The sequence below is a fragment of the Sminthopsis crassicaudata genome, chromosome 2 (genome assembly GCF_048593235.1).
Source record: "Sminthopsis crassicaudata isolate SCR6 chromosome 2, ASM4859323v1, whole genome shotgun sequence".
Taxonomy (NCBI): Eukaryota; Metazoa; Chordata; class Mammalia; order Dasyuromorphia; family Dasyuridae; genus Sminthopsis; species Sminthopsis crassicaudata.
In genome coordinates, this window is record NC_133618.1 from 189404522 (window position 1) to 189427129 (window position 22608).

A 22608-nucleotide genomic window follows, 5' to 3' on the forward strand; every position below is an offset into this window, starting at 1 on the left:
AAAATAAGTGTAGGTAATGGGGAAAACACTGGGGAGCATAGTTCATGGACAAAGTCCAGGGAGTTGTAGCAGAAAGCAACTCAGTTGATGTAGTAGTAGAGGCTTGGTACAGCAACAAAGGAATCCAGCAGTCCTGGAGTCAGCCAACAGAGTATTGGGACAGAGAGAACATAATTGCAGAGGACTTCAACTCAGCAGAAATAACAGCTCACTAAATGCATTCCTTGATGTCTTCTATCCAAATTACTGGTGCAGCAATTTGTGGGAAAATCTATCTGTGTATACTGAGGTGGTAGAATCTTTCTTGTCAAGTTATATTTTGCTGTGCTAGGGACTTTTTTGTTTTGTTTTGATTTGGTTTTTGGTTTTGGTCTTTTGCTTCTTAACTATTGTGTTGACTTAAAAGAAACGAGCTATGTGGAGATTTGAATAGATGATGACCTTTTACTCTTTAAATCCCTAGAATCTAGGATACATTTCAGGGATCTCACACTTAAGGAAAGGCCAGGCATGCTATATAGATGATTAGACAAAGAATGGGAACTCAGTGAGTTCTAAACTCAATGAGTCAAATTGGTTCTGGGGCTGAAAGGGTCAGGATACCCAAAGTTCAATTTAAGTATCTAGAGAAAATTTAGTTGAAATGTGAAAGCTCTGAGGTTGAGGGTCGTATTCCTAGAACAAGATCAACAAGAACCAGGATCCAAGTCTGGATTTCCCAGTCTCCTGCTTCTTCCATTTTAATAAATAGATCATCTAAATTTTAAATTTTTTTCTCTCCATTTCCCAAAGAAAAATTAAGACAGAAAAAAAAACAAATCATATATGGTATTATTCAGTTGAGCCTTCATGTCTTGAGTTATTCTGCAAAGGATTCAGTCTTTTATTTCAAATTATTTTGAAATGGCTCAAGTAATGGTGTTTAGGAGGTTATTCCATAGTCTAATATACCAGATTGTTAGCATAGGTCTTGTGGTATCCCAGATTTTCTACACTCTCTCCCTTCCTTTTTAATTTTCCTCTTTCCGGACCTGTGTGTGCCAAAATGTTTGTGGCAGCTCTTTTTGTTGTAGCTAGAAGATGGAAGATGAATGGATGTCCATCAATTGGAGAATGGTTGGGTAAATTATGGTATATGAAGGTTATGTAATATTATTGCTCTGTAAGAAATGACCAGCAGGAGGAATACAGAGAGGCTTGGAGAGACTTAAATCAACTGATGCTGAGTGAAATGAGCAGAACCAGAAGATCGCTGTACACTTCAATGCTGTATGAAGAGGTATTCTGATGGAAGTGGATATCTTCAACATAAAGAAGATCCAACTCACTTCCAGATGATCAATGTTGGACAGAAATAACTACACCCAGAGAAGGAACACTGGGAAGTGAATGTAAATTGTTAGCACTACTGTCTATCTACCTAGGTTACTTATACCTTCGGAATCTAATACTTAATGTGCAACAAGAAAATGGTATTTACACACATATATTGTATCTAGGTTATATTGTAACACATATAAAATGTATGGGATTACCTGTCATCGGGGGGAGGGAGTGGAGGGAGAAGGGGGACAAAAAAATAAATAAAATAAAAATTTTCCTCTTTCCTTCCTCATATTACAGTAATTTCAAACCTCTATTCTTTCAAGTTTGTAAGTTGTTTTTTCCTTCTCTGATAATTTTAATCTCTCTATTTCAAAGGCCTAGGCATATTTATTTAGAAATTCCTATAGCATATCTCTTGGGGAATAAATTGTCTGTAAGCCATTGTAAATGGAAAATAAAGGTCTATTTTTCTTCTTGTATTCAGAATTGAATTTCACAGGGAAAAAATCTTAAGAGAAAATCTGTATGAAATTGAGATTTGAAACAAGTCCCCAGTTGGCATCCTAAAGTATCCATATGATAATCTATCCAAACCAGCAATACACTTGTTGTGACAACTAAAATAGATACAAAGGCAGATTTAGAAATCTTTAGGTAGAAAGGCCTTAAAGCAAGCTCAGCTTAATCCTGTTAAATAGTAGTATTCTGAATCACAGATTCATAAGAAGATGAGGAGATACTTTGATATAATTAATACATTAAGAAGAGTAATAAAAATTAAAAAGAAGACTCTAAGCAAATTCCAGATATGGCATGCTCTCTGACTACCTATAAGAGCAGGACAGAATGAAAAAAATTCCAAACACAGTTGGAAATTTATGTTGGTAAATGTTAACTGACTTTTCAGGATACATGTGGTAGAAGCTGAGACAGACTGTTCACAAGCAGCTTTGCCACTCACTGTTTTATTTTATAGATTTTCTGATATGATCTATCTGTCATCTGCTTATATGCATGTTTTAATGGTTTGACTGACAATTAAAGGCCACTCTTCCAAAACCCTGTATGCAGCAGATTCCACTGAAATTGTGGCTGATTCAGAACCCTACAAAATTTTTGCTGCTGAGCTCTTTAGTGTTTTTTTAAATTGTTATCTGCCATCACATGTCTTATCATTTAATTGGGGCTCCTATAGAATTTCTAAGTTTGTTATCTGTCAATTTTTTGGATGGTAAAAAATTAAAAATAATATAGAATAATGGACAGAGTAATAAACTTGAAAGATCTTTGAAAGCTCAATAAGAATTTCACATCTAACACTTAAATGAGTGACCATAGACAAGTCATCTAAATTCTCAGTTACCTAGACAACTCTACTACTGTAAATTATAAGCATCTATCATAGACAGTCTAATGACTAACAAAATTGAAGCATAGCAGAGCTATTGCATATCAGCGAATTTATATAGTTTTGCACAAACTTCTGAGGCAAAATTTGAAGCCAAGTTTTTCTGACTACAAATTGAGTAATCTGTCCACTATTCAATATGCCTTTATAAATAAGGGAATGAACCTGATTTTCTTGTATGGCCTGTGAAAGCAAAGAAAAAAATGATGACAGGAGAAATACATTTAAATTTGTCAAGCTAGAATTTCAAAGTTCATCAATCTTGTGCCAGCAGCTAATTTGATGAATAACTCATATAACTAATAGTTTTCTAAAACCCTCAAATCTTTTTTTTTCTGCTGTGCAGATGATTTTTTTGAGCCAAAGTTGAAGACTTTTACATTTATTCTTATTAAATTGAATCCTATTAAACTTGGCCCATTGTTTTATCTTATTTTTTTAAATACTTTTTTTTGTTCTTTAAGAAAGAACCAACTGGCATAAAATTATTGGGAAGAAAATTTGTGGCTGTGAATGTCAAGAGACATTCACATTTTTTAATCAAAATTCATAGAAGAGACGCATTTAAAGGACATAAAGCCAATAGAGTCTTTTTAGTATTTTTTAAAATAACATTTACTGTTTTCTCCATTGTATGTTAAGACAACTTTAGCATTCACTCTCACAAAATTTTCAGTTCCATATTTTTCTCCCTTCCTCCTTCCTTTTTCCTAAAACAGTAGATAATTTGATAGAGTATATATGTGCAATTATGTAAAACATATTTCCATATTAGTCACAGTTGTAAAAGAAGAAATAAATCAAGAGAAGAATAATACTAAAAGAGTAAAGTGAAAAATTATTCTTGTTCTGCATTCAGTTTTTATCGTATTTCTGGGTGTGGATAGCATTTTCCATCATAAGTCTTTTGTAATTGTTTTGGATCATTATGTTTCTGAGAAGACATAAATCATTTATGGTTGACCATCATACATTGTTGCCTTACTGTGTACAATGTTTTCTGGTTCTGCTTACTTTAAAATTATATACAAATCTTTCCAGGTTTTTCTGAACTCTGTCAGCTCATCATTTCTTATTTCACAGTGTTATTCCATTATATTCATATAGAACAACGTGTATAGCCATTCTCTAAATGATGAGCCTACCCTCAATGTCCAGTATTTTGTCATCACAAAAAAGATTGCTATAAATTTTTATAAATTTATAAATGTATGAAATTTTATACGTTCAGATAATTTTCCCTTTTATGATGTCTTTGGGTTGATCTAGTACTGGTATTGCTAGACCAAAGGGTATACACAGTTTGGTTTCCCATTGGGAATATTTACAAATTACTCTCCAGAATGATTGAGTTAGTTCACAGCTCCATAAACAGTAAATTAGTTTCCTAATTTTCCCTTATCATCTCCAACATTTATCATTTTCCTTTTTGTGTCATATTAACCTATCTGAGAGATATGAGGTGGTCTTTCAGAATTGTTTTAATTTGCATTTCTCTAATCAAAAATGATTTAGAACATATATTCATATGACTATATATAGTTTTGCTTTCTTCATCAGAAAACTACCTGTTCATATCCTTTGATCACGTAACAGTTGGAGAATGGCTTATAGTCTTATAAATTTGACTCAATTCTCCATATAGTTGAGAAATGAGGCCTTTATCAGAGATATTTTGCTATAAAGGTTATTTTCCAGTTTTCTGCTTTCCTTCAAATTTTGGTTGTATTGGTTTTGTTTGTGAGAAAAAGTTAGGTAGTAGGTAGGCTACCAAGGACTTTATGTTATCTACAGTTATTTTTTAATGGAATTTCTCTATTTCTTGCTACTGAGCTTAGTTGGTCATATAAAGAAACTGATGATTTATGTGGATTTATCTTATATAACTTTGTTTAAGTTGTTAATTATTTCAAGTAGAATTTTAGTTGATTTTCTAGTGTTCTTTAAATATATCATCATATTATCTGCAAAGAGTGATAGTTTTGTTAACTCATTGTCTATTTTAATTTCTTTAACTTTTTTCTTCTCTTATTGCTATAGCTAACTTTCTAGTATTATTTAATAGTAATGAAAATGGGCATCCTTGCTTCACCCCAGTCTTATTGGAAAGCCTTTTAGTTTATCTCCCATTACGGATAATACTTAACAGATAGCTTTAGATATATATGCTTTATCATTTTATGAAATGCTTCATTTATTCATATGTTCTCTAGTGTTTTTTTAAAATAAAAATGGGTGTTATATTTTATCAAAAGCTTTTCAGCATTTATTGAGATAATCATGTGATTTTTATTGATTTTTATTAATATGGTTAATTATTTTGATAATTTTCTTAAAATGAATCAATCTTGTATTCCTGATATAAATCCCACCTGGTCATAGTATATAATCCATATAATGTATTGCTGTAATCACCTTGCTGATATTTTATTCAAAATTTTTGCATCAATATTCATTAGTCAAATTGTTTTATAAATTTCATACTCTCTTTTAGCTCTTCATGGTCTAGGTATCAGTACTATATTTGTGTCATAAAAGGAATTTGGTAGGATTTTTTGCCTATTTCCATAGTTTATATAGTATTGGAATTTATTGTTATTTATATGTTTGATAGTTGTGTATCTATCTGGCCCTGGATATTTTTTCTTAGGAAGTTAGTTAATGGCTCGTTCCATTTCTTCTTTAAGATGGGATTATTTAGGCATTGCATTTCCTAAATTTTCTATAAAATCATATTGACTCCTTATTTAGGTGGCATACAAATCCCCATACTTACCTAAATCGTCAATGGAATGATTTCTAAATAAGAAAGTATGAAACTTAAAAATTATCAGACTTCTAAGTATTTGAAACAATAGAGATAAAGGTTTTCTGATATCCTTAAACTAATTATATGATGTAATTTGTTGAAAATGAAATCTGGTGTTTTTACAAATTTCTATTTCAGTGCTTAGGGGCTTCCCTTGATTTTCAGATGCTTGTTGGAAAGGTTTTGGATTTCTCTGTATCTTACATAGTATATTGTATACTGTGCATACAAGCTAGACATAATCACTTGATGCAAATTCAGTTTTGGGTGAGGAAAAATGGGCTTTGTTTCAGAAGATGGTATTACCCCAAGTTCAATTGTACTGGAAAAGGGTAGTTCATTCCCTAAAAAGTCTTGGCCATCTAGGTTGTTGTTGTTGGGAAGCTGGATCTGAGAAAGAGATGTTATAATAATGGGACTCTGGGCATGATGGCTGGGGATGACGGTATTCTGTGCCTTTGATGATCATGAGTTGTGCTGTGAGGATGGCAGTAGCCAAGGACAGGAGGCACATCCCCTCTAGATGTCAGCATTTACAATGATGCTTCCTAAACTTTTTTGTCAGTTATAGCTTTGTTCTCTGTATTACTTTAATGTACACTTCATGTAACAAGTATACAGCAATTAAATAAATATTTTTCAATCAGCAAGTATATATTAGACTCCAATATGTGCCAGGAACTAAGGTAAATAAGGTAAAAACCAATCAGGACTTATCATTTAGAAGGGTAGCTAGGTTACAAAGTGGTTAAAATGTTAGATTTATAGTCACAAAGACACTTCTTTCTGAATTCAAATCTGGCTATGGACACTTAATAGTTGTGTGAGTCTGGACATGTCATTTAACCCTGCTTGCCTCAGTTTTCTCATGCAAACTACTTTGTTATCTTTGCCAAACAACCCCTAAAACAAAACTCAAATGGGTCACAAAAAGTCGAACACTACTGAAAAACCATTGAACAACAACAAAGACCATCAAGAAGCTTCTTTCTGTAGGGAAAACATACACATACACACCAATGTAATTTCTAGGAAGAAGGAAAGACACTAGAAGCCAGAAAGTTTGGGATAGAGCTCATAAAAGAATTTTTCCTCAATCTGAACTTTAAGGGTAGGGATGCTTTCAAAACTTTGTATATTTCTCAATACCTAGTATATAGAAGCCACTTAATTAAATGTTTGTTGAATTGAACAAAATTTGAAGGAATATTTCCTAGACAGGAAATCAGAAAGGAGAGAAAATGGATTCATTAATTCAGTTGATCTCTTAAAAATGATGATTCAACAAATTTATTCGACTAGTCCTTCTTTCTTAGTCTTCTTTCTGATCTCTTACTCTGTACCACAACCCTCTTCTTTCCCCCTTTCTCTTTCCCTTTCAATTTTGGATATTCCACAAGACTCTCCTTGGTTTTCTTTTATCTCTCATCACCTTATTCTCTTGATGACCTCATTTGCTCCCATGAGTTTATCATTACTATGACTCTTAGATCTACTCTATGTATCTAATCCTAAACTCTCTCCCAAACTCCAATCCCATATCTCCAAAGTTGTATATCCACAAACATCTCAAACTGAAAATATCCAATACAGAACTTATCTTCTTTCCTCTCAAACCATCCCCTCTTCTGATTTTCATTTTATTTTAAGAGTAACACTACCTTCCACTCAGCAAAGTTCTCACAATCTTGGTGTTATTCTTTATTCCTTATTTACCTTCATTTTACATAAACACTCAATTTCCAAATTTTACTGATTCTATCTCCAACATATCTCTTGTATGTCTCCTTCTTTCCATTCTAATATCTACTTATACCTACTATTTAGTGCTGTCATCATCTCTCATTTGAACTATTGATATAGCATCTTATTTGGTTTCTCTGCCTATCTCCACTTCAATTCATTCACAGTAATTCCAATATGTTTTTCCTTAAATTTAGGTCTTATGTCATGTCATTTCTCTATTCAACAAACTCTAGTGGTCCCTATTGCCTCTATAAAATATAAACTATCATATTTGACATTTAAAAATTCTTTACAACTTGTCTTAACTTACTTTTCCACCTTCATTACTCCCTATTACTTTATAATCTAACCAATCTGGATTTCTCCCTATTTCTCAAAATGCACCATCTTTTTTTTAATTAATTTTATAATTATACATTTTTTGACAGTACATATGCATGAATAATTTTTTTATAACATTATCCCTTGTATTCATTTTTCCAGATTTTCCCCTCCCTCCCTCTACTCCCTCCCCTAGATGACAGGCAATTTCATATATTTTACATGTGTTACAGTATAACCTAGATATAATATATGTGTGTAAATCCAATTTTCTTGTTGCACATTAAGTATTGGATTCTGAAGGTATAAGTAACCTGGGTAGATAGACAGTAGTGCTAATATTTTACATTCAATTCCCAGTGTTCCTTCTCTGGGTGTAGCTGTTTCTGTCCATCATTGATCAACTGGAAGTGAGTTGGATCTTTTTTATGTTGAAGATATCCACTTCCATCAGAATACATCTTCATACAGCATTGTTGTTGAAGTGTATAGTGATCTCCTGGTTCTGTTCATTTCACTCAGCATCAGTTCATGCAAGTCTCTCCAAGCCTTTCTGAATTCATCCTGCTGGTCATTTCTTACAGAGCAATAATATTCCAAAGCCTTCACATACCATAATTTACCCAACCATTCTCCAATTGATGGATGATCAAAGGGTATGCACAGTTTGATAACTTTTTGGGCATAGTTCCAGATTGCTCTCCAAAATGGCCAGATTCTTTCACAACTCCACCAACAATGTATTAGTGTCCCAGTTTTCCCATATCCCCTCCAACATTCATCATTATTTGTTCCTGTCATCTTAGCCAATCTGACAGGTATGTAGTGATATCTCAGAGTTGTCTTAATTTGCATTCAAAATGCACCATCTTTTGTCTCTGTAATTCAATGCTGCCTCTTAGAATTGCTTTCTTCCTTCAAAACAAAACTCAATTGTCATCTCCTATGTGATTTTTCCCAGGTTCTAGTTCCCTCTTTCCCCAAACTATCCTTTATTTCTTTTGTATAAATTATTTTTAATTTTTAAATTTAAATTAAATTATTTAAAATATTTATTTTATTAAAAACAGAATAGAAAACAAAACAAAACAAAATAGAATATTGTCATATATCTAGCACAACATCAGGGAGGATTCAAAATAAATAACAATAAATTATCAGTTAAAGAAAGGATGTGTAATAGAAGAAGAAATTATATTAATGAATATCCATTTTTTGCTTTCTGCTGCACACTTTTTTCCTTTATTCTTTTTTTCTCCTTTCATCCACCCCACTTCCTCCAAGTAGGCTATAGTTAAGCAAAGATATATTTATGTATACATATATAGATATACACATATACACACACATCACCTTGTATAAATTATTAGTTAACTTCTAGTATTAATATGTTTTCTCCCATGATAGAACACAGGCTCCTTGAAAGCAGAAGCTATTTCATTTTTGTCCTAGAATTTCTAGCTCCTGATATAATGTCTGAGACAAATAGACTCTTAATAAATGTTTATTGATTGATAGTAAGAGTAGTTTAGTTCAAGTATAGTTTAGTAGGAGAGATGATACAAATATACCAATACCTGTAAGGGAAACTGTACTATCTTAAACAAAGCATAAACTAAAAACTGAAAGAGTTCAGGAAAAGAATATATAATTTCTATATGGGGGAATCAGAAAATACATTATTGAAGGGAATAGCATTTGAGATGGTCCTTGAAAGATGAATTGTAGACTTTTTTACACAGTGTTTAGAAGAAAGAGATGACATTCTGGGTGGAAGAAATAATATGAACTGAAGTACAGAGAAGCAAAAAATACATTAGAGACAACCAGAAGTACAATGTGCCTGAAGTTTGGGATGACTGAAAGGAAATGATGGGAAATGATGCTGTAAAAACACATTGAGGATAGGCCTGGAATGGTCTTGAATGTCAGACCATGGGCTTACATTTTATATTGTAGCCAATAAAGAGCTACTGAAATTTTTTTCTGATCTGGTGAATGACATTATTAGAGCTACATCCTAGAAAGATTTATTTAGTAGCAGTATGTATGATGGATTGATGTGGAGGAAAATTGTAGGCATAGGGACAAACTCAGGAGATTGCTGCAATAATCTAGGCTAGAGATAATGAATGATTGAGGGAAGAGAGTAAATAAGAGGTGTTGTAAGAATCTAAGGCCATCAGAGAATATCCTCCTAAAAAGACTCCCCACATTCTTTGTCATGATCAGCTGTGGTGTAGTGTGATGGCAGAACACCAGGAAACTAAGTATGGATGCCCTCAGTCTGGTAGTTATAGTGGTCTCCACTATTATAGGTGGAGTATTGGATCAGAACTTCTGAACATACCATACTGTGCTATTTATTTTATCACTTTATGGAAACATCAACAGAAGCATTTGGAAAATTACTTAAACTGAACATATGGGCAGTGATATCTCATTTATGAATTCCATTAGTGGAAAAGATTGCTTCACTTGCTGACATGGTTTGATTAAATTTAATCATATTAAGTTATTATCCCCAATTAGGCCATATGAAGTCACCAATAAATGCTTTGCTGAATTAATTAGCAGATGTGAAAAGTCAACAGGGATCAGTTAATCAGTAATATCAGTCATACAGACAAAATAAATGACAAAAATATGGATGAAAGTTGCAATACTGTGAGAAAAATATGCTGAATCTATTCTTCCCATTTCCTCACCTGCTACCCAGTTCTATTTGATATAATAAAAAAATTGTAAAAGAACATTACTCTTCTTTGTTCACTGTTTATGATATTTTTTAAATGGATGTTGGTAGATCTGATTCTCATCTACAAAATGAGGGGATTAGATTGAACAATTTTTGATGTCCCTTCTATCTTTAATACATCTATTGGCTCTTCTTAGCATGGGATATAAAGCTGTCACTCCTTTCTGGGTCTCAGTTTTTTTCTTTGTAAAAAAGGGGATGGCTCTAGATCAGGGGTTCTTAAACTGGGTTTTATGGATTTTTAAAAACATTTTGATAGCTATTTTCCAATATAATTGGTTTCCTTTGTAATCTTATCTGTAGTATTTTATGCATTTGAAAAGCTTGCCAATATCTAAAGTTCCTTCGAGCTCAGGTAGTCAAATAATCTGCAAATATTCAAGAAATCCTGCTCCTCAGAAGAGTAAGTGGGCACTGAGCAGAAGAAATGATACATTGAAAATGAGCAGAATTAGAATTAGAGAAATGGGAAAATGGACTACTTCAGCTTCAGGTCAGAAAACTTAGTTATACATATTTGTTTTGATATTTACTACCTGAGAGGCGTTGGGCAAGTGAAACCTCTGGGCTTCAATTTCTTGATTTGCAAAATATGAGGATTAGACTAGATGACCTGTAAATTTCCTTCCAGATTTAAATCTATCATCTATCTAATCTCCAATTTAATTAGAGATCACAGGGATCCCTATGATCCTTCTGTGGCTAAAAATTATCTTTTCTGGAATAGATCAAACAAGTTCTTTCTTGATGTTACCAAAAGCTGTAAGATAGTACAATTGATCTGAAGAATAAGCGAATACTTGTTGCCAATATCCCTGAGGGGGTATCAGTTTTTTTCTCCCTCTGAGGCTACTCAAAGCCAAAGTGAATTCAATCTGTTTTTCTTCATTTCTCTTATTTTTTTTCTGACTTATCATAGTATGTATAGAATCAAAGAGTCATAGAATTTAGGGCTAGAAGGTTCTTTTTTGATCAATCTACTCCAACTTCTCATTTTACAGATGAGAAAACTTTAAGCCTAGAAAGATGGACTGACTTGTATGAGTAGCAAGTAGCAGGCAGCAGGGGGAGAATTCAAACTCAAACAAGGCTTTTAGTCCAAATCCATTGCTTTTTCCACTAGCTTGGATTGGCACTTATAGATTGGTCCTTATACTGGACAGCTAGTTTATTGACCAGTGGAAACTTTCTAAACTGATAAAATCACATAATATTTTGATATGATAAATTTAATATGATAAAATCACAGAGCAATCCACTACCTAAATAAGATTTAGGAATAAATAAAGGAGTTCCTTCATATCATACTAAATTCCCTTCTAGCTTTGGCACTCTATTATCCCATTATCCTTATTCTTAATCACATTTTAACTTTCCCAGGTCCCCAGGTATATCTGTGTCAGAAGCTGCTGACATTAGCAACTAAGTCACCTCGTAGAAGTGATGTATTAAGCAGTCTCTTCATGGAGAGGAAATGACCAGATAATGACTTGCAAGCTGGAAAATAGGAAACAATGGTGGGTCATGATAGAAATATATTCTTTTAAGAAAAATTATAGGTGATCTATAAGGTCCCTTCTAACTCTAAATTCTTTGATTTTTATAGTCACTAATGGATTGAAAATTGAATATTATTAATCTCTTCCTCTGCCTTTTTAGTCACCTAACATTCAGTGTCTGACCGTGAATCTTTCAGTAGTTGAAGAGAAGACTTTCTTTCTGAAGACTAATAGGTAGTGGTCATCCTTTCTGTCCTACTCTTTGTGTGCTACACAATAATAAAATACATGATTCAACTTTTTTTTTTTATTGAACTGTTTCACAGATCTGTTCTAATGACCTCAATAAGACTCTGACATCAATGAAGCCATCCTTTCTCATCTCCTTAATTATAGCCCATTTCATTGTCTAAACACTATTTCTGCCCAAGATATATGTGCTAATGGACTAATTCCACAGACTGACCTTTCAACTACATAGCATAATCTGGACCAAAGACATAAAAAGGATTGTTTTCACTACAAATAATATAGTAAAATGTTTTGACTCAGGGAGCAAAAGAGTAGATAAACTAGTTTCTGTGGGTAAAGAAACTGTAACACTGCCTCCTCTTCTTCCCCTTTATTTCCTATTCAGAGGAAGCAGGGCATCTACAAGCTTATAGTTTTAATAAATTATTAATTATTTCTTTATATTTTGCCATTGAAAAAACCTGATTACCGGAGCGAAGATAGAATGATAACGTTTATAAAGAAAGTAATCAGGCTGAATCTCAACAGCACGACTTCTTATAAAGTGCAGATTGATTAGTCAATACTCCTTGAATTCATGAAGGGTAGAGTTGACAAAAGTTTGAAAGAAGAAAGCTCTTGGTCTTCTGGTTTCCAGCTTGGAGGGAGAACACATGTGCTTCTAAATTCTCTTCATGGAAAAGTCCCTTAAGGACTCTGGGAAGAAGCTTATGAGAGAATCAGACATTTCAATTATGTCCATTTTCTCAGCTTGCTATACTAGACTACAAATTCCCCTCAGTTGGTTGAGATAAGATATATTGTTACCAGACATTAACTCTAAGATATTCTCATTTGTATGCTTAGATTTTTCCCCTCCTTTTCAGCTTGTTCTAATGGGTTTATTTGTTATTCACTATGTGTGGTCTTTGTATAACTGGCATTTGGGAGTAAGGCTGGGTATACCCATCTTGGAAATAAAGATTGGACTCTCCCAATTTAGTGATAGTGATCAAGAGTACAAGGTGAACCTAAAAATTATTTCCCCTAGATTAATAATATTTAACAATATAAAATCTGTTCCTAACAATATAATAATTAACAATATAATTTCAACCTGGTACACATCTTTCTAAGGACAGTAATAAAGCAGCCAGACTGTCTTCTGCTTCCCCCTTGGCAGGAATCAAAATCTTTCTTGGAGAGGGGAGAGTGGAGAAAACTCTCTTCGTGAATCTCTGGAAGCCACATCTAGACAGGTCTATGTGGACACATATAATCTACATGGGAAACTCAAACACATAATGTAAATAGATAACTTGGAGAAAGTACTAAAAGAGAGCTTCAAGACATTCCCTTCCCCTAACACTCAAAGTATCAGCATAGATTGTAGAAGGAGGGAAAGAACCTTAGTGATCTTCTAATCCAGTTCTGTGTTCAGTGAAAAAACTGAGACCTAAGGTTATAAAGTCTCATTACCTTGTTTTCTTGAAATTAAGACTCAGCTGAGATAGTCAAATCTCATAGTGTTAAAGACCTCAGAAACTATCTTGTCCCATTCTTTCATTATACAAAAGAGGAAACAGTGGAGATGTGATACAGTGGGGAAAAAAAGAGCTAAATTTGGCTGTCTATGTCTTCTTTGTAAAGTGAGGAAATTGGACTATCTGGCTGTTAAGGTCTTTTTCAGCTCTGAATCCACGATCCTATGAGATGGAAGGCCTGAGTAAAGTAGATATTAAAATGTAGGTCAGCTGACTCACAAAGCTCTTTCAGAAAGATTGTGGAAATTTGATCTTTCCCAGTGCCCTTGCAGATAATCAGCTCATAAGACTCATTACTCAAAACTTTCTGTGCCTCAGTTTTCTTTGAAGTACGGATTATAATAGCATTTTCTTCATGGGGTTATTGCAAGATCAACATAAAATAATGCATGTAATATCCTTTAAAAAATTCAAAGATTTAAAGAAATGCCAGCTTTTACTATTTCTATTAGTTGCATGAGTAAAATTAATCTTTAATTTTAACATATATAGTAAAATCACTTTTGAATGATTCACTGTGGCATATCTCTGGTTATGCTAGTAGACTGTCAGATTTGGCAATTCCCACTTAGCTAGAGAGGTTTCCATTATGGATATGGTTATGGCTTCTGTTGCTACTGACTGAGGACATAATCCTCTGATGATTGGGTACCAAGAGATAATAATGATGATATATTGATTTTTTAGCCACAATTAAATTTTCCTCTCAGGGCTGTCCTCTTGATGCTTGGATTTTTCCTCATGCTATAAGCAAGTTCCTTACCTTGGAAGTTCCCTGGACCTCTCACACTGAGAGTACTCTCTACTCCTGCAGCCCCTTCCCCTGATTTATTATTTCCTCCCAGAATCTCCATTTTGAGGAAAATGCCTAGGCTATCCATGTCTTTATTTCTTGCTGCTCTCTCTTTTCCTTTGTGTCTTTTTAAAATCATGCCCCTTCTTCCATTTTCAGCTTTTAAAAAATGTGTTGTTTTCATTCATTAGAAAGTAAGCTCTTTGAGGGAAGGAATTATCTTTCTTTCTGCCTACATTGTATCCCAAGTGGTACCTGGCATATAACAAGCACTTAATAAATGCTTGTTGATCGACTGCTTTCCTACTGGCATGAAGACATAGGTCTTAGGAGCATGAAAGATTTTTTTTTATGGAAAGAGTAAACCACATCTGGACCTTTAGACTTTATAACTCTGATAAAATATAGTTTCCTTTTCTTCAGGAAACAGAGAGAGATATTGCATCAATTATAGTAGTTCATCTGGTTTTAGAGGGTACATAGCCAGAATAAGGCTGATAATGGACTTTTTTAATTGTTAGTTTTAATATAGTTTACACACTATGTGATAATTACTAAAATATTTAAAGTAGATTTTATACATTCTGGTTTTTAGTAACAAAAAAATTTCAATGTTTCACTAAACATTATAAGAAAAAATACTTTCAAATGAGAGAGTTCAAGCACTCTTCAAGTTATATTCCTTGGCAGGGTCTGTCATAAGTTTATGGGCATTACAAAATTTTCTCTTTTCAGTGAATCCTATTGGGGGAAATGTATGGCTTTATTTGTCCATTCCCCTGTCTCCCTATACTTTAGGTAAAGCAGGAAAGTGGCTGGGATTGATTGACTTTTTTCCCTACTAATTCCTGATCAAAGGAATAACATGAAAGGCGGGGGAGGGAGGCAAAGTATAGAAAGGAAGAAAAGTCTTACATTTTATTGGAAACATAATGTGATTCCTGAGGCAGGCTGGGGTTCTTCTTATGGCTGGGTATGTCCAAGTGAAGTGAAGCATTGAAAAGAGGGAGACACTCATAGAAAAATCTTTTGTGTAAATAAAAGGAAGGAAACATATATTTAAGAGCTTCATAAATATTATTTCATTAGATCTTCACAACAACCTAGAGAGGCAGGTGCTGTTATTGTTCCCATTTTACAGTCTGAGGCAGATAGAAATTAAATAACGTGTTGAGGGTCTCCCAGCTAGTAAATATCTGAGGGTGGATTTGAAGTCAAATCTTCCTGTCCTTAAATGCCAGGTTCAGCATTTTTTATACCATACAATCTAGCTGCTAGGACATTGTAAATTCATACTGCTGGTTTAAAATTGTTGTTGTTGTTGTTATTGTTTGTCCTTCTCAAAGAGGACCATGCAATCAGGGAGGTGATGCATGATACGCAAGTGAATTGGATTTAAATGAGGGAGGGCTGTGCAAGGTCACCTGCCTCATTTTCCCCTCCAGAGCCATCTGGCTCCAATGCTAAGACATAGATCAAGATGACTGGAGATGGCCCTGAAGAAGGTTTAAAAATAAAAGAAAATGAAGATGTGTGCTCATTATACTTGGCCCCCTTTTGTCAAAGAAGTCTTTCCTGGTTCCCCACTATTAGTGTTTTCCTTGAAAAGTTATCTCATATTTACTTTATATCTTTTATATATATATATTTATAGATATCTATATATATATATACTACACATATGTGTAATATATATATATATTACACATATGTATACATCCACATACATCCACACACACACTATATACATATATATATGTATATATATATATACATATATACAATACTATATACAATACACACACACATACTTTCTTTTTAGAATATACATTTCTTGAGATTAGGAACTGTTTCACTTCTGTCTTGCTGTGCTCAGTGCTTAGCATGATTCTGGGCACACAGTAGACATTAAGTAAATGCTCATTGAATGAATAATTGATTGAAACAAGGATTACACATATGCTAGGTATTCAGTTAACAGACATTCATTAAGCTCTCTCTATGTACCAAACACTGGCTAATAGCAAAGAAAAGTTAGAACAGTCATTGTTCTGAAGGAGCTCTCATTTTAATGGGGGATCCTAGCTAAGAATTTACAAGATGGATACAGAGGTGGAAAATATTTTCAGAGGACAAGGTTATCAGCAGCTTGAGGATCCTGGAATTGTTTCTGGAAGAAATGAGATCTGAGCTGAGTTTTGAAGGAATTCCAGGAAAGAGAAGAGCAAGTGAGGTAAGAGATTATTGCAGATATGAGAGACAGTTGTTGCAAAGATAAAGGTAAGGGAGATGTAGTGTTTAATGTGTAAATGTTTCATGCATTGCAGATCACTCAGTATAACTGGAATGGAGAGTGAATGGAAGGAATTAATATATAAAAAGCCTGGAAAGGTAAGAAGGCACCAGGTCATGAAGAATTTAAATGCTAAATTGAGGACTTCATATTTAATCTTGGAGTTTATTGAGGGGAAAGAGACATAGTCAGACTTTAAGTCTGGCTTTAAGAAAATGACTTTGATAGCTGAGTGAATGATGAATCAGAATGGGAAGAGACACGAGACAGGGAGATTAATTAAAATACTTTTGCAATTGTCTGGGTAAGCAGTAATGAGTTACCCCAAGAGGTAATCACATAAGTAGAAAGAAAGGGATTTATGAAAGATGTGGAGGAGAATTGACAGCCAGTTAGATAAGGAAGGTGAGGGAAAATGAAGAGTTAAGGATGACGAGGTTTGAATGTAGGTTATTGGAAAAATGGTGAAGTTTTGGACTGAACTAGAGAAGGTCAAAAGAGATGCATGTGTAGGGAAAGATTGTAAATTCTGTTTTAGAAATAATATCCCTTAGGCCAGTTCCAATAGTCTTGTGATTAAGAGAGACATCTGCACCAAGAAAAAGGACTGTGGGGACTGAGTTTAGATCACACTTTTCACTTTTATTTTATTGCTGTTTGCTTGCATTTTGTTTTCTTCCTCATTTTTTCCTTTTTGATCTGATTTTTATTGTGCAGTATGGTAATTGTGGAAATATGTATAGAAGAATTGCACATGTTTGACATAATAGATTACTTGTCATCTAGGGGAAGGGATGAGGGGATGAGAGGGAAAATTTTTGCAAGGGTAAATGTTGAAAATTATCTATTCATATGTTTAATAAAAAGTTTTGATAATAAAAAAGGAAAAATAAAAGAAAAAAAAGAAATTATCCCAACTGTGGACTTCAATCATCTTACCTATAAATGTGTGGGTTGTTAAATAATAGGAAGGCCTCAAATGAATGATATGTAACAGTAATCATCAACAAAGACTTAATCCTTTTAAAAAATAGATCAGTGAAACAAACTAGATAAAGAATAATAAAAAACAAACTCAAATAAGTCAACTAGCATTTATTAATCAACTACTCTATGCCAGGTACTGTGCTAAACAATCAGTGTAATTAAGATAGCAAGAAAAGTTGTCAAACAAGAAAAAAAAACTTTCTTCAAATATTTATCATAAGGGTCTGATGTCCAAGCTGTATAGGAAACTAACACAAAGATGTTTTCAATAGATAATGAATACAAATAAATATTCATAAAAGGGTTTGCAAATTATTAAAAAAAACATGAAACATTGTTCCCTATCACTAATTATGTGAGAAATGAAAATTAAAACAACAGTGAGGTTGGCAAAAATGACAAAAGATCTCAATAAAAATTTTAAGAAAGCATAATTAAAAGAAGAGATCCTAGCAGTCATATGTAGTCAAAAATTTTTTAGAAAGAAGATTTTGGTGGCAGGATTAAGTCAAATTCTTTGTCCTTTATGTTTTTGACTATATGTATGGCCTAAACTGATACAATAATGTTTCTTAAGGTTTGACAAGGTTCACTGCAAAAGAATGTGCTAGATGTTGCTGCTAAGGTACAGGATAAGAGATTATAGAATTGTGTGTAATGACGCAAATTTTGATTTGGGTGAAAAGATTACAACTTCTTTTGTAAGCTTGCCATATGTTTTAGAATTATAAATTGAAACCATATATGTATATATATATATATATATATATATATATATATATATATATATATATATATATATATATATATATATATATATATAATCCTTAAGGTCCTTCCTAATCCAATGTTGTGTCATTCTATTATTTTTGTTTATAAGGCTGAGTTCTGAGTTATTAGCTTTGACTCAGGAAATAGGCCCATGATTCACTACAAATGTTCCCTGAAGGCATTAGCCCAATGTACTGCTGAATTTTTTTGAAGGCACATGTTTATGCATTTCGTTAGGTAGAAGAGGACAACGTGCCAAATTCAGGAATCTGAGTTCAAATTCTGCCTCTGACATATGACACAAGACCTTGGACAAGCCATTTAAGCAGTTAATAATTCAGTTACAAGGGCAGCTAGTTGGTACAGTGGCTAAAGCAGCAGCCCTCAAGTCAGGAGGACCTGAATTCAAATCTGCCCTCAGATACTTCAACTTCCTAGCTGTGTGACCCTGGGCAAGTCACTTAACCCCAATTGTCTCAGCAAAAAATAACAGTAATAATAATAATAATTCAGTTACAAATAAGTTGTTTATATTTCTCAATGGAGGGAATTTCCTTATGGATATTTCTCTACATATCAATGAAATGATAGATTTGCTTTTCACATAATTCATGAATATACATATGAATATATACACATACACATAAACACAAAATCACTGTTTACAAGAAATGAACAAAACATTCTTTTATTCTCTTATGGACTCTTGATGAATCCCCTCTTGGAAGATAGTCAATAAATTAAGAAAATAAGCATTTACTCAATGCTTATTATATTAGTGTAATTTACTGTGTAACTATGAGTATTATATTATTGAACTATTATTTGTTATCATCTTTCCTTCATAGCATCTCTTGTATATCCCTCCCTCACTCTGGCATTGCTATCACTCTGGTTCAGGTCTCCTTACCCCACACCTGCACTGCCACAAATGTCTCCTCATTCTTGGTTCATTCTTTTTTCAGCTATCTGTACATAAGCCATCTTTACAAATTTGCCTCTGGTTCCTTACACTTAATAAACTCTAGTACCTTATCACCTCTAGGATCAAATGTGAACTCCTCTGTTTGACATTCAAAAATCTTCATAACCTATCCCCTTTTTGCCTTTCCAGTTTTCTCACACATTACTTCTGCCCCTTTCCTTCTGTCTCCAACCAAACATGTAATTTAGTGACACTGGCCTTCTTGCTGTTCCTCAAACAAGACACCCGATTTCTAGATTTGGGACATTTTCACTGACTGTTTCACTCTTCATTTCCTTCCATCTCTTGACCTCCTTCAAAAACTAGCTAAAATTCTATGTTCAAAGAAACTTTCCATAGTTCTCCTTAATGATATGATTGCTTCCCCTCTGTTGATTATCTTTAATTTATTTTGTAAATAACTTTTTTATGCATAGGTATTTTCACCTTGTAGTCCCTATCAGACTGAAAACTCCTTAAAAGGAAGAATTTTTTTTTTTTTGCCTTTCTTTGTATGCCCAGAACAAGATAGTGCCTAGAACAGAGTAGCTATTTAATGACTGCTTATTGCTTATTGACTGACTATATCCCATAGAATGTAATATCCCTGAGGGCAGGATCTGTTTTGTTTTTGTCTTTGTATCTCTACTAGCACCATGTTTGGCACTAGTAAATATTTGTTGATTAGAGAAGAAGGCTGAGAGAGGATTGGACTAAATATATTATGTTATCAAAGAGATGTTTGAAGTACTCAGGAAGTTATTCATTAAATCCTGGATCATTAGAACAAGGAAACCTCCTTTCAACAAGAGGCCTAATGAACAAGAAGAAAGTTTGTTCTGCTTCTTGGAGAAAAAAAAAACAAAAACAAAAACAAAAAAAACCTTTTGGAATTCAATGACTCAAGAGTGTGCAGGATGAAAATATAAATAGATTCTAAGGATGTTATAGATTTATAGAAATTTATATTAAAGTTATAGATGCTAAACCCAGAATAACTAATGCAAAGAAATTAGTGGAGTTGGATTTTATAGAGTTAAAAGTTAATGTTATAAACATCTGGTTCAACCCCTTATTTTACAGATGAGTAAATTAAGACTCAAGGAGCTTAATTTGTCCAAAATCATTCAAGTTGTAGTGGAGTTGGAATTCAAAACCCAGTCATCTAAATCCAAATTTATGTTCTTTCAAATTATAAACAAATTTCTGCTTATTTTACTATTTTAGGCTAAATCTCAAAGGCATCATTGATTAATGGAAAGACTGATGGATTTGGATTTGGATTTAAAGGACTCAGGGTAGAATCCTGGTCCTCCTATTTCGTTGCTGTATGATCTTGGATGTTATTCTTTTCCTCTGGGTTGCAGTTTCTTCAATTGTAAAGTAAAAAGGATTGATTAGATGTTCTCTAAGTTTCCCTCCTGTTCAAGATATTATGATTAAAAAAAAAAAAAGGAAGAATTTAGTTATCATTGGTTTTTAAAACAACTACCCCAAATCTTTTTTTTTTTTTTTTTGGATTTGCTTTGGACACTAGATGGCAACAGTGTACACTGGTTAATTTCATTAGTCACCAGATAAATTATTTGAAACTTGTTTTGAAAAGAAATGTTGAATTGATTTTCTACATTAACAATATTTAGAGATTTCTCTTAGCAAGCAATATGTAATTAATCTTTTCCAATATAAAGCAAAATTATTTATTTTTGATGATTTTTTGAGATGGAAAGAAAAAAACTATGAGACAGTCAGACACACACAGAAGAAGAGAGAGACAGAGACACAGACAGAGACAGAGAGTAGGGGGAAATGGGGGAGAGGGGAAAGAGGGAAGGAGGAAGGAAGGAAAGAAAGGGGAGAGGAAGGGGCTTACCAAATAAAGCAATTATGTTCAGAAACTCGAATTATCTGAAAGACATAAATTCTAAGCAGATAAATGGAAACCATTTTCTGAATTCAATATGAATAACAAATGTTTTATTGAGAAAAGAATCATATAATCAATTTTATATTATTGTTATACAATTTCAGTAGCATTCAATAGCATTTTTCTGCTAGTAGCTTTGGCATTTATGAATACATATTAAGCTTTGTTTTGTTTTACAAATTCAAAACAATGACGTCTGTAACATTTTTGAGATCTATATGTATAATGTAGAGCAAATGCAAGTTTTTGCATGGAACCATTATAATTGAATTCAGATGAGAGTACAGGCTATTATCTTTGTTTATTTGCTTAGGATAGTACTTTGCATCTAGCAAGCACTTAATAAATGCCTATTAATAGATATAATGATAGTAGCTAATATTTACATTTTGCTTGTTTTGTGCCAGGCACTTTACAAATATTATCTCACTTAATGTACATAACAATTCTGGGAGGTAATAAAACCTATTATAATTATCCCCATTTTATAGTTGAGGGAGCTGAGAGGGATTAAGTGATGTGCTCAAGTCACACAGTTAATAATTGTCTAAAACCAGATTTGAATTCAAGTCTTCCTGACTGACCCTATGTGCTATCTATTGTGCCACCTTCTGCTGCTAACTTATTAAATTGAATTGAGTTCAGTTTAGTTCAGTCAAATGCAAATCTACAAACTTTTAAAAGTGCTTAATATGTTGAACAATAGAGGTGGACATGAGAAGTTTTCAGTACATTATAAGTGAGAAATTATATAGGAAAATAGTTATCAAAGGCATGCAGGATTTAAAAAGAAGATGGTTCTGTCACTTGGCAAGTGTGAATTATAATAGTTGGGCAGCTCATGCTTCACGGGTCACTTCACTATCCTAAGAGCAGACAAAGATGGTCCTCAACATGTTGGATAGAGTTTCCATAGCAAATCCACTGTAGAAAGTGAATGCAGATGTAAATCACGCTGCTTAGGCAGCTAAGAAATAGTTGCATCTATTTTGCTTAATGGATAACCATAACAATGATCACAGATTCATAGATTGATAACTGGAAGGAATCTTAAGAGTAATCTAATCCATTACTATAATTTTATGAAGTGAAGAAACAGCCTCAGAGAAGTTAATTGAGTTGAATGTCATACAGGTAAATTACCTGTATTAATGACAGAATTAGACTCTAAACTCATATCCTCTTACCCCCAATTCAGTTCTTTTCCCATAACACCTGGAGATCACAGGTT

General features: G+C 33.3%; 1 long non-coding RNA gene across 1 annotated transcript in view; it reads left to right on the forward strand.

The window, feature by feature from the left end:
- Positions 1-22608, forward strand: part of LOC141555271 (uncharacterized) — a 109784-nt gene that overhangs the window by 80458 nt on the left and 6718 nt on the right. The gene's annotated exons all lie outside the window — the stretch shown is intronic.